This window comes from Condylura cristata, unplaced genomic scaffold, assembly GCF_000260355.1.
Source record: "Condylura cristata isolate star-nosed mole 26May11 unplaced genomic scaffold, ConCri1.0 scaffold00031, whole genome shotgun sequence".
Classification (NCBI taxonomy): Eukaryota; Metazoa; Chordata; class Mammalia; order Eulipotyphla; family Talpidae; genus Condylura; species Condylura cristata.
Genome location: NW_004567132.1, coordinates 15,388,543 through 15,399,990, shown reverse-complemented (window position 1 = coordinate 15,399,990; position 11,448 = coordinate 15,388,543).

The following is an 11,448-nucleotide window of genomic DNA, read 5'->3' as shown; positions in this document are numbered from 1 at the left end:
ATGCACAGACCAGAGCACCACCGGCTTCCTCAAGGACCTCCAATTCTAGCAATCCAACTCTTTCTCTTGCATTCCATTCTTATGCAGGGTCAGCCCAGAGTCTATTGGCCTGAAGGGAGAGTCTTTTCAGGATGAGAGACATACTGGCTTAGTTATAGACAGAGAGGAAAAAGTGTTGAGAAATGGCTGGAATAAAGTTGCTTGAGTGAGCAAGGTCCTGAAGTAGCTGGGTGAGGATTTGTTCAGAAAGATGCTGACTATAAGCTAGGTGCTGGAACTATGAAGAAAAATGCCACGTTTGCATCTACCAGCAAAAGGGAGTGTGCATTTGAAGGAGCGGGGTGTCGAGTTCAAGGCTGGTTGTGAAAGTGGGGAGAGGAAATGAGTGAAGCCCGCACTGCCCAAAGTGTCCTGGGACTGAGCAGGACAGGAATCAGTTTCCTGCCCCTTGCTCCAGATAAAGGATGCAGAGACATTAACATATGGACAATAATTTCACCACAGAAGAGGCCGGGTGACAGACATGGGGAAGGAGCCCAGAACTGAGGCTCGGGGTGGAGGGCTGGAGTCAGAGTGGCAACCAGGGACCCCCAGCTGAGGGCACCAGGGAGCGGCCGACAGCTTTAAAGTCGGAAAGAGTGTTCTGTTGTAAATGATGCTTTCAGGTGACCTAGAACTGGACAATGCATGTTTAGGAGAATAAGGCTTGAACTAATGCGTGGAAGTGGGGGTCTGGAGTGGCCATCCAGGGCCCGTGGAGGAGACTGCAGTCAGCCTCCTCCTTGCAGAGAAGAGTCACTGGCTTCTCTCATTTCAGTAGAAGTTTGAAGTGAGTAAAGCCTTCCAGCAATGCAGAGTCCAGATGCCTCCTCCCCTCTTCATCCCATCGGTTCTGCCTCCCTGCCACCCTGGCACAGAAAGCAGGAGACTCAGGCCTGAGTCCAACTCTCCTTCTGGTTCCAGAAATGCCGTTAGACAGGTCACACCTCCCTGAGTCTCTCTCCCCTTTCCAGCTCACACTTTCTTCAGTTCCATGTTATTTCTACAGTAATAGCCCCAGCAGGGAAATCTTGCCCCCTCCCGAAATCCCCCCAGGTGTCTCCAAAGTCCTGACATCCTCCTTAATCTTCCAGCTCCACTGCCCCACCCTGGTGAAGAAGAGCAACAAATTGGTATCGTAATGGCCCTGCTGATTGCATTATGGGTGTCTAATGCAATATGCCCTCGCGAGGCCCATCCATCAGAGCGGGGTTCCTCCCAGAGTCCCTGCCACGCCAGTCACATTAGCCAGGCAGCCCATTCATCACGACCACACACCTCCATGGAGACTGGCCTAGACAGATGAGGGGCCAACTCAGATTTATGGGGAGGAATTGTGGAAAAAATCAGTCCCATCCATCTCCCAGACACTGAGGAGGGAGCCCTGTGTCCCCCACTCCCTCCAAGGCTCCTTAGGGAAACGGGTGCTAATGGAGAAGTCAGCCAAGTGGCTTTTGTTTTTCTCAGGGCCCATTCCTGAGCTCCCGTGTTGCCTAGCACAACCCTAGAACTGCTTTCTCTAGGAGTTCATCATTTTTGGAGCCAAGCCCCTCACAGGACTGGACACAGCGCCAGAGGCAAGCAGGGCACGCACCTAGTGGTCCAGGGTGGGCTTCTGCTGGGAGAGGTGGAGCGGGGCGCCCAGCCCCGCCAGGGAGCCAGTGAGGACCGTGGCCTGGCCAGCGCTGCATGGGGACCCAGGCTCTGGCCAGGTACCTCGTCTGTGACTGGGCAGAACCGGAAGGAGGGACTTTCAGGTCCCAGGATCTGTGGCGTCTGAAGCCAAGCTGATTTGGGGGACTCTAAGAAAATATTGCAAAAATGTGAATTGCTGCGTTCACTTGCAAGGCTCCCGGGCCATGAAGCTAGGCCCTTGACCCATTTCGTGGCTCCAAAAGGAACCTGCACTAGTGAGGCCCCTAGTGCTTTAGCTCCTGGGACCCATCTCTGCTGTGAGCCCACCGCATCAAGTGTTTTGCGTATATGATTTTTTTTTAGATTTATTTATTTATGCACACAGAACTGGGGTACAGGCCAGAGGTGCAGGGGCGGTGAGAGGATTCACCAGAGACAGGGTGAGGAGCAGAACAGGCAGATCCATGAAGTACACTGCTGAGGGGAGCAGCGGGTCAGAGGCGCTGATGTGCCATGTGGTCACCTCCAGGGCAGGCGGGGATCGAACTCATGCAGAAGTGGCTTTAGCTTCTTAGTGCTGTGCTTTAACCTGCTGCGCCACCAGGGAGGGCCCTACATGACCTTTTTTAAAATCCTCACAGCTGACAACTGCCCTGTAAGACCAGATTTTGAAGGAAAATTGAGCCTCAGAGAGGTGAAGTGACTCAGCTAAGATGACCAACAGGAGAATGGCAGAGCGGACTCCTGGGCTGTGCTGAGTGAGCACAGCGCTGCCTCAGGCACACCTGTCTCCCTTACGGCTCTCCAACTCCGGGTAGGAGGACCCCCTCTCCGTAGTTCTCAGTGCCCAAGTGTGCGCTGCCCTGGGCTCTGGAGAGGACCCAGCAGTTACCACCTACAGGAATCGGTAGTGGACGAGAGTCTCGTAGCACAGAGACCCAGGGTGCAGAGAGGCGGGGTCTGGGTGTGCGGCTGCCTCTGCCCCCTTGTAGTCCATTTTCCCTCCCCCAAACTGACCAGGGCCGCCTCTGAGCCGAGTCCTGGTTAGGGCCTCTCACAGGCTGAGCAGAGCTGGAGGCAGCGGTTTGTGTGGGCTTTTTGTTAGTGTAACGCCTCTGAGAAGTCTGCCACCATCCGCACACCCATCCACCTTCCTCATTGCTCTAAGCTCGGGTGAGTCCTTCCCGCCACCAGCCAGCTAAGGTGCTGAGCGTGGGAGGTGGCCTTGTGCCAGGCAAGTGGCCCAGTTCGTGGAGAGTGGAGTAGGATGCATGCTTTCCCTAGCCGAGGACACACCGGGAGCTTTCTGTTCTCCTTTGCTCTTAGAGCAGATTTGCCAGAATCTTCCCCACAGTTGCCTCTGAGCGCAATGCCTTGTCTGCCCTTAGAAGGCCTCCCCCAGGGTTGTCAGCCTGGAACTCACTCCATCCTTCGCCCCTTCCCTCACCGTCTCCCAGCTTTTTGTCCCAGTGTCTCCCAGGCCCAGGCCCCTTAAGGCCAACTCTGCTCCTTTGCCTCCTTGCAGCTGTGATCGGAGAGCACCAGGAAGGGAGACCATCTCTCTCTGCTCATTGTCTGCTCCCCTCTCCGCTCCTCGGGGTGATGTGGGGCCACTCTCTCTGCTGTGTTCTGGTCCTTCTTCCCCTCACTGGAACCTCACGCTCCCCACCCTACAGAGACCTTCTGCCTGTCTCAACCTTGAGCACAGAGCTGAAACCCCCAGAGTCGGGCCCTGCTCTCCAGGAAACAGCAGTCTACAGGATGCCAGTGGGAGGGGGAATCTCTGCCCTGTGGCCTGGACCCCATCTTAGTCTGGGGACAGACACACCATACCCCTTGGGAGATGCTTGCAACCTGTTTTTGTTATTGTGTGATGGGGCAAAAAGCCTCAGTGAAGCAGAAGGTTTCATATACAATTATAAGATGCCGAGATTAACTGCCAAAGAGACATCTGGATAAAGAATCCAGTGGTGAAGGGGTCCGCGTGTGTGCACACTTCTGTGCGTGGGCATGTGTGTACGTGTGTACGTGAGTGTGCGTGCACATGCCAGGTGGTGGAAGGGAAATGGCTAACCCAAGTTCCTTGATGACCTTGAGATTCTCAGTGCTGAGGGGAAGCAAACAAAAAATCAGTTGCAAATGCGGTTAAGTAGGTTGTATGTTTTGGGCCAATAAGAGAGACCCCTCTGTCCCGACTCCTTAACCTCCACTTGTACCTTAAATGTTGGTGTTGGTGTCCTTAGCGCTCTTACCTCAGCCCGCTTCCCTGTGTGGAGGCCTACCTCCACTAGCTCCTGAATGCAGGTGATGTGTCAAACTCTGTCCAGCCCACATCTGACCTCTGTGCCCCAGACTTCTGGACCCAACAGCCCATTGGACAGCTCCATGTGGCTATGCCGTGGTCACCTGGGACATCCCGGCAAAACCACACTCGTCATTGTGTTTCCCAAGCCTCCCCGTTACTCCTTACCACAGTAAATATTGCCACCATGTACCCAGGTGCCCAGCCTGAAATCCTCCCACCCCCCCCCCGCCCCACCACCATGCTCCTTACACCCTCCTCACCTAAATAACTGCCAGGTCTCTTCACTGTGACTTGAACTCTAAGTTCTTATAAATTCTGTCCACTTCTATCCATCGTTACTGCTAGTAGCTTGGCTTAGTCCTTATAGGGTGTCTAACAGCTCAACTGTTAATTGAGGTTCTCTGGGTTTGAATTCTAGAGGACACCAAGTACCTCAATAACGAAGAAAGAAAAATTTAATCCCAAAGTGCAGCAGGGTTCCGTTGCGTAGATTGCTGAAATCGTTGCTGCTTCAGATGCTCCCTCTGAAGTGGAATAATGAAGTCCATCCTTGGGGTTGCTGAGAGGAGTATATGAAATAATACATGTGAGGTGCTTTTAAAAAATGCCACACACATGGGATATACTGACTAAGCATGAGCTGCTGATTGCACTTTTATCGCCAGGGTTACTAGCGTTGTTCGTATTACCTGCGCTACCGGCAGGAGACTGAGAGGACTCCCTGCCTTCTCGCTCATTCCTTTCTGGTCCATTCACCAACCGCAGTTGCACCTGAGGTTCAGACAGGGAAAGCACGTCCGGCGTGCAGGTGAACAGGGTCAGCGGCGGCCTCCGCCCCTAGCCTCAGTGCCTGCCACTGCACGCTTGCAAGTATGAAAAAGGAGTAAGCATGGGACAGCAGGCCAGCGAGGGAGGGGTGAAACCAAAGTAGGGGAAACCAAGAGAATGAGAAGAGGCTTCAGGGGGAAACCTGTTTGCAGGACTGTGAGGCCAGGGACTTGCACTGAAGCTTGTGTGATGAAGTAGTGGAGTGTTTGGACGGGAATACTGGTAGATGGTAGAGAGAACGCGTTCATGGGACTCAACCCTCCCAGAGCCACTGGGCACCTCCAGCATGGCCAGGCCATTGGGACCAGGTGAATTCCAGAAGGGCTCCCAGGCCAGAGCTAGAATCACCCGGCATCACAACAGTCCCTGGGTCTCAAAGGGAATCTGGCCTCTTGTCTTTGGCCAAAGATCAAATCTCACATTTAAGAGAGGAAATTAATTAAAGTTGTAGCACCTTGGATGCTAACTTGGTGTAGGTGTGAGGAGGCCACGCTGTGTAGGCGCCCATTCAGCCCTGTCCTGTCTCACCACCACCTGCTGAGAAACGGTCAGCAGGAGGACGTGGACACAGACGGGGCGTTACCAGCAAGATGCTGGGATGAGCTCTGCTCTCTGCATGCGCTGGGCCAGGCCCTGGTCAGTTGGTTTGCCTGCCTACTGGGCATCCCGCGCGAAGGCTCCTGGGGCGTGGGGAGGCAGAGCTGTGGCCTCCAAGCTCTGCATGAGAGGCCGTTTTCCTCCCAGGCTTATGCTTCTGCTTCAGAGGCTGGTGCTGGTTTGCCATCCTCACCTCGGCCCCGAAGAGTGGACACCTTGGGGATGAGGAGCCCAGTGCCCTCCAGTCTGCCCTGAATCTGCCTTTTCCATCTCAAGGTCCTTGAAGGTGAGGGTCAGGACAGAGCTATCAATAGGGAAAAACCCTCTGGTCTTTGTCCAGACCATTGCACTGAGGAGAAGCCGCTGTACAGGCTGAGGAGGGGGAGGGGATTCCAGAGACCCCGACCTCAGTGAGAGACCTCTCTGGGAAGGCTCCCTTGCAGGGGTTGTGGGGGTGCGGCCGGAGGGAGCCCTGGAGGGGACACACTGTACTCAGCTTCTCTGACTCCGTCCCTGTGAAAATGAAGAGTGTTTCTTTTAAAGGCCCACCTTATAATTTCTGGGATCCGTGGGATTTTTGCAATTTAGGTGGAGAGTGGGGGAAGCAGTTTTTAGCACCAAATAACGTGAAGGCGAATTCACTGAGAGCCACCCAACCACATCCCCCGCCTTTCAGATCGGTGTTTTACCTTCCACAAAAGCTCTGGGCTCTCTGTCATGCCTTTCTTTTTTCTTCCTGGATCCCAATTGTCAAGCCTTCAAGAAAATGCACTTCGGTCCTTTGTCACTGACTGTAATTTGATAAACTGAGCAGAAACACACTGCTCTCCCCATCCTTTCAAAAACTGTTACTGCCAGAGAAAGAGGATGAGGGAAAGGGATCTGAGGTCTTTGAATGGACGTTTAAGCACGCACGCACACACACACACACACACACACACACACACACACACACACACACATACCAGGACACAGAGTTGCCGGGGATGGGAGGAGGTCGGATCCCAGACTCTTGTGTGTGGGGGCCTGGCCCTGGGGTCCTGGGGCGGATGCCCTCCCAGCTCCAAGCGACTCCCCCAGTTGCAGGCCTGGTTGCAGCCGCCCAGTGGGCGGTGCCAGGGCAGGTTTCAGGCTATAAAGGGCTCCTGGCTCCCCGGGCCGGGCCGAGGGAACGCCATTGCTGCTGCAGTGTCCCTGCCAGCCACAGCCAGCTCGGGCACTGCCGGGGTCCCCCGGCCCCCCAGGCTACTGTTTTCCAGGCATTGCCGATTTGGACACAGCTGTCAGCTGCGTTCCTCCTACCTACCCCGTTCTCTCCATTGGCAAGTCCCTTTTTGGATTGCTTTCATCTGGGTTGGGTGTGGGGTGGAAGGCGAAGGACCGGGTCTGGGGGTTTCACAGGGGAGGATGTGGGGGATTCCATTTCTTTCCGAAAATTCTTTCTGGGGCAAGAGTGAAGCTGAGATGTCTGTGATGAGGCTCGTTCCATATCCAGGCAAGCGAGAAAGCAGCCAGGCTCTTTTTGAGGGTCACCCTTCCCAGGGCTGCCCGGTGGGGAGGGGCCCGTGAGGGGCTCGGTCCCAGTGGTGGCCTCTGCGTGACTGGGAGTGAGCAGCCAGGCGGTGGCCGCCTCTCCACTGCCCTCGGAGACGCTTGGACATGGGCTGTTATCTGTTTAGCAAAGTGAAAAATATATGTCTCTGAAGAGTCAAAGACGAGAGGGCACTTGGGAGTGGGGTGGGGGCAAAGCACACTGAGGGGGCAAAGAAAACCAAGGAAACCTTCAAAAAGTAATCAGAATCCCGGATCTAGCTTGACCGGCAGCGTCACAAATAGCAGGATGGCGGCTCCCCAGAGGTGGGGGGCTGGTGGGCGCCCCGCCTGCAGAGGTTTTGAAGCGGTCAGTAAAAGTTCTAAACAACAGTCTCTGAGCCCCTCCCTGAAGGTGCCAGATAGGGGTGATGGAGGAAAATCTAGCCCCTGGGGACTCCAGAAGAGCAGTATCAACGGCACTGGGGTGACGCCTCACCCCCAACCAGCCGGGAGAGCAGGCGTCTCGGCCCTCTCAGAGTCACCAGGGCACAACAAGGAGTGTCCTCAAACTGTCCTTGAGTGTTGGGTGGCGGTGGGGTACAGCCAGCCTTTCTGCGCCCGTTCTGAAAGGCAGACATGGAGCAGAGCAGGTGAACAAGCAGGCCTCGGGTGAATACCGGGTCCCAGACCAGGACCCAAGGCCCAGGGGCACTGCTAATTTGCTGGGGTGGCAGTTTCTGCGGTGGGTCTGCAGAGGGTGGAGGGCATCCGGGCTGATGCTGGAGTCTGGCCCGCTCCTCTGAAGATTATCGAAGGATGTAGAATGCTGCTGCCCCACTTGCTGGTCTGGGGATTTATCCGGCGAGGGGCACTGCCATTATCAAGCATGTACTGAGAGGCCTTAGAAGGAAATGGGGAGCAGCCTGAGGTTCGGGGAAGATGAAGAGGAGCCTAGAGCTTATTTACAAAGGCCCCTTCATGCCAGCAAGGCAGGACAGGACTAAGTGCAGAGTGCAATTCTGAGTCTCATGCGTTAAGCTAGATTACAGGGAAGATGGGGGGGGAGCCCCCCACTCAGCACTGCAGACCCCAGAATGCCAGTCCTGCTTTCTTTTCTCTGGATCCCAGCCAGTAGGGTCAAGGCGCCACCCCCACCATTTCCTTCGTTCCGTTTGGCTCTGACTGTAGGAAGCAGAGGTAGTTTAAACATCAATTAAACAAAATAAAGTGTTAATTTTAAAAATTCAGGGCCCAAGCTATGCAAATTGATGGCAAAAATCGACAACTCCCTGCTGTCAATGTTACGGATCAGGAGCATGAGTATTAAACAAAGGGCAGCGGCCATGTGTGGCTGGAGCGCCCACCGGCTGCCACACGCATGGCGAGAGGGAGTGGGAGGTACGACGGGGAGGAGGCCTCAGTTTCCTTATTAGTACAAAACATAATGTGTAAATTCAGTATTTAAAAAGAGTGTTCATGCACGGGACTCCTGTGGAGATGAAATAAACTGCGGCTTGGTTCTCCGGACTGCACACGTGCAGGGACGTGGGGAGCCTGTGCCTTAGTGAGGGGCAGGACCCCAACAGATCTGGCCCCTGGATGGGCGCGTTCTGAGCCTGCCGGGCAGCTACAGTGGCCTTGCCTGCCTCATCCCAGGCTTGAGGTCGCCATATCACACCCCCTTTACCCATCATTGCAAAATCCATCTAGTCAGAACTTCACTTGAACCAACATCCCTCTGACCGATTTCCTACTCTGTTTGGGCCCATGAAATTAGAAAGGGGTGCTGGGGAACGGGCAGATCACACTCAGGCCATGAGAAAAGAAGCCATGCCATAACCCACACAGTCTCACGTAAGAGTTGTTCCCCCCACTTTGGGGCAGTCCATTTGGGCCAGGCACACTCTTCTGGCCAAAGGTGGGATGGACGATGTTTGCTGGGACTGGGATTCAGTCTGGGATGGGGCACAGGTCTCACCTGTGACCAGGCAGGGGTGGGGCAGCCTGGGAATAGACTCAGGACAGGACTGGATCAGACCGAGGTCTGGCTCGGGCTCACTGGGGCAGGGTCGAAGCCCACCAGAGACAGAGCCTAGAGGGTCCGCTCCTGAAGTCTGAGTGGCGAAGGCGGTTGCTGACCTGTCCTGGGGTCCTCTAACCTGTCTGCTCCGCTGGCCCCGTATTCCTAATCCCCCCAGGACCCGAGAAGTGCAGGGCCATGGCTCGCTTTCCTCTTTTTCCTGTGCACTCTTTGGGGTTTGAGCAGAGAGATGGTTCCAGTTAGGACACCCAGGAAGTAGTGCTATGGCGCTGTGCTATCCCTGTGGACAGTTCCCACCCAGCGGCCCAGGTGGTGGCTGAGCAAAATGGACTCCAAATGACAACCCCATTTCCCTCCAATACCCCACAGGAGGAGAGGTGGGAGTGCACAAAAGGGAGTAGGGCCAGGGAAGAGGGAGACTTCGGGGCTGGATGCCCTAAGAGCGGGCACCTCCTGTAGAGGCCCTGTGGTGTGTGTGTGTGTGTGTGTGTGTGTGTGTGCGCACGAGGTGCGATTTGCTGACAGTGAATCTCTAGGGTATCTGCCTTCCTGGGAGTGTGTGTGCTCAGTATTGGCCAGTGCACCTATTTCTGTAAGGCTGTCTTTTTGGAGACTGATGTCTCCCAGCTGGGTTCCCCAGGATCATCACACCCATTTCACCACCTCTGGGACCAGCACTATACCTGGGGAGTCAGGGTTTTTCAAAACAGCAGCATCCCAACCATTTCCTCCAGGCGAATTCTTGCCAAATTTAATCCCCAAATGGGGAGTAGCCTCACCCCTCCAGGGCTGGGAGTCCAGAGCTGGCTGTCCAGTGAAATTTCCCTGGTGCTGGAATGTACCTAGTTTTTTATTTCTGGGGCCACAGAGGTCCTCGCGGGAACTTTAAGTCTGGACCCCAGGCCACCGGGGGAGGAAATATGCGGGCACTGATGGGGGGGAGGATGGAGCCCGTTGGAAGCGCGCAGCAGACTCTTCTAGGGTTGATCTGCTTTGAGCTGAGATTGAGAGACCAACAAGAAGCAATGGCTTCCCCTTGAACTTGTAGTACTAGAACTGTCCACCAGGTGGGGTTCCAGGGCAGAGAGTGAGAGTGGAGATGACCCAGCGCTAGAAGCTTGGAAACCAGTTAGTAAATCTCCGCAGCAACCTCAGTAGCGCTCACGCAGGGAGAGACAGCACAAAAGCTCGCACCTTAGCCGCTCACATACATTCTCTTCCAGTGAAGTCTAAATGAGAGCTCTTATTGGGTGCAGAGGAGGTGCTGATAGAGAAGTCTAGTGTCATGTACACACCATCCAAAACTGAAGGTGGGCTATCGAGTGTGCAGCTCTGGGCGTGCGAGTGAGCCACAGAGACGCGGGGTTGGGCGAGCAGGACACACGGCCGCAGAGGGCGAGCCAGGCACTAGTTAGACCATGCAGGGTTGGCACGCAGAACCCCGTATCACAGGCACGGAGGGAGAGCGGCCACATGACAGCAGGATGCGCGGGTGCCCGGGCACACATACAGCTCCAGAGAGAACACACAGCCCCGTAGACGCACCACACGGCTGCCCAGACGTGGAGCCGACCCAGGAACACACACGCGCACGCACGCAGGTGCGGCCCCGGGCCACACGCACACCTCGCACAGGCACGCGCGCGGGCCCTCTGCGGCCGGCTGGGAGAAGGTGGCAGAGCTCACCCGACATGTTTATTTATTCATTTGTATCAATGAACGTTTGTACCTGACTCCTCCCGCCTCCCGGTGCCAAGGCGCCGCATTTGTCCTCGGTGCGATACACTCTCTGGGACCTGCATCGGGCTCCTCCGACGCTGCGAGGGCCTGAGGGGACCACAAAGTTGGGGGGGGGTCTCGAGGCGTCCGGGAGGAGGGATCACAGCGCCAACAGCCCGGACGCAGAAGGGGGTGGGGGACATTGGGGTCTTACGGAGTAAGAGACCGGGGGCAGAAGTCCTTGGCATCCGGAGGTTTGGGCATATTCTGATACAGGGTGAGAGCCCCGGCTAAGGCGGAATGTAAGTAGCGTATGGAGGGGGTGGGGAGTGAGGGGTCCCGGGAAATAGGAGCTAGCAAGGCGCAACGGAATAGGAGCTAGGGACCCTCAAGGGTTTGGGGCACCTCTCAGTCGCGTTCAGACCTCACTTGCTGGGGCGTTGACCCACGAGGGAAGGCCGGGTGCGGGAAGAGGGGGCCCTACACCAGGAGGGAGGAAAAGAGGGAGGGAAGTATCCTTAGCAGCCAAGCGGGCACCGTGCGAGTGCGCACCGTGTGTGTGTGTGTGTGTGTGTGTGAGTGTGCGCGCGCGCGCGTGTGTGTATGTGTGTGTGTGTCTCACATCTCGTCCGTCTGTAGGTGCAGGGCTCAGCGAGACGCCGGCGAGAAGGAAGAGGCGGCGAGAGGTGAACTGAGTTTGATCCTGTGGCTGCTACAAGTGGGTCCCGGGCGGGCGGCGGGCGGGCGGCGG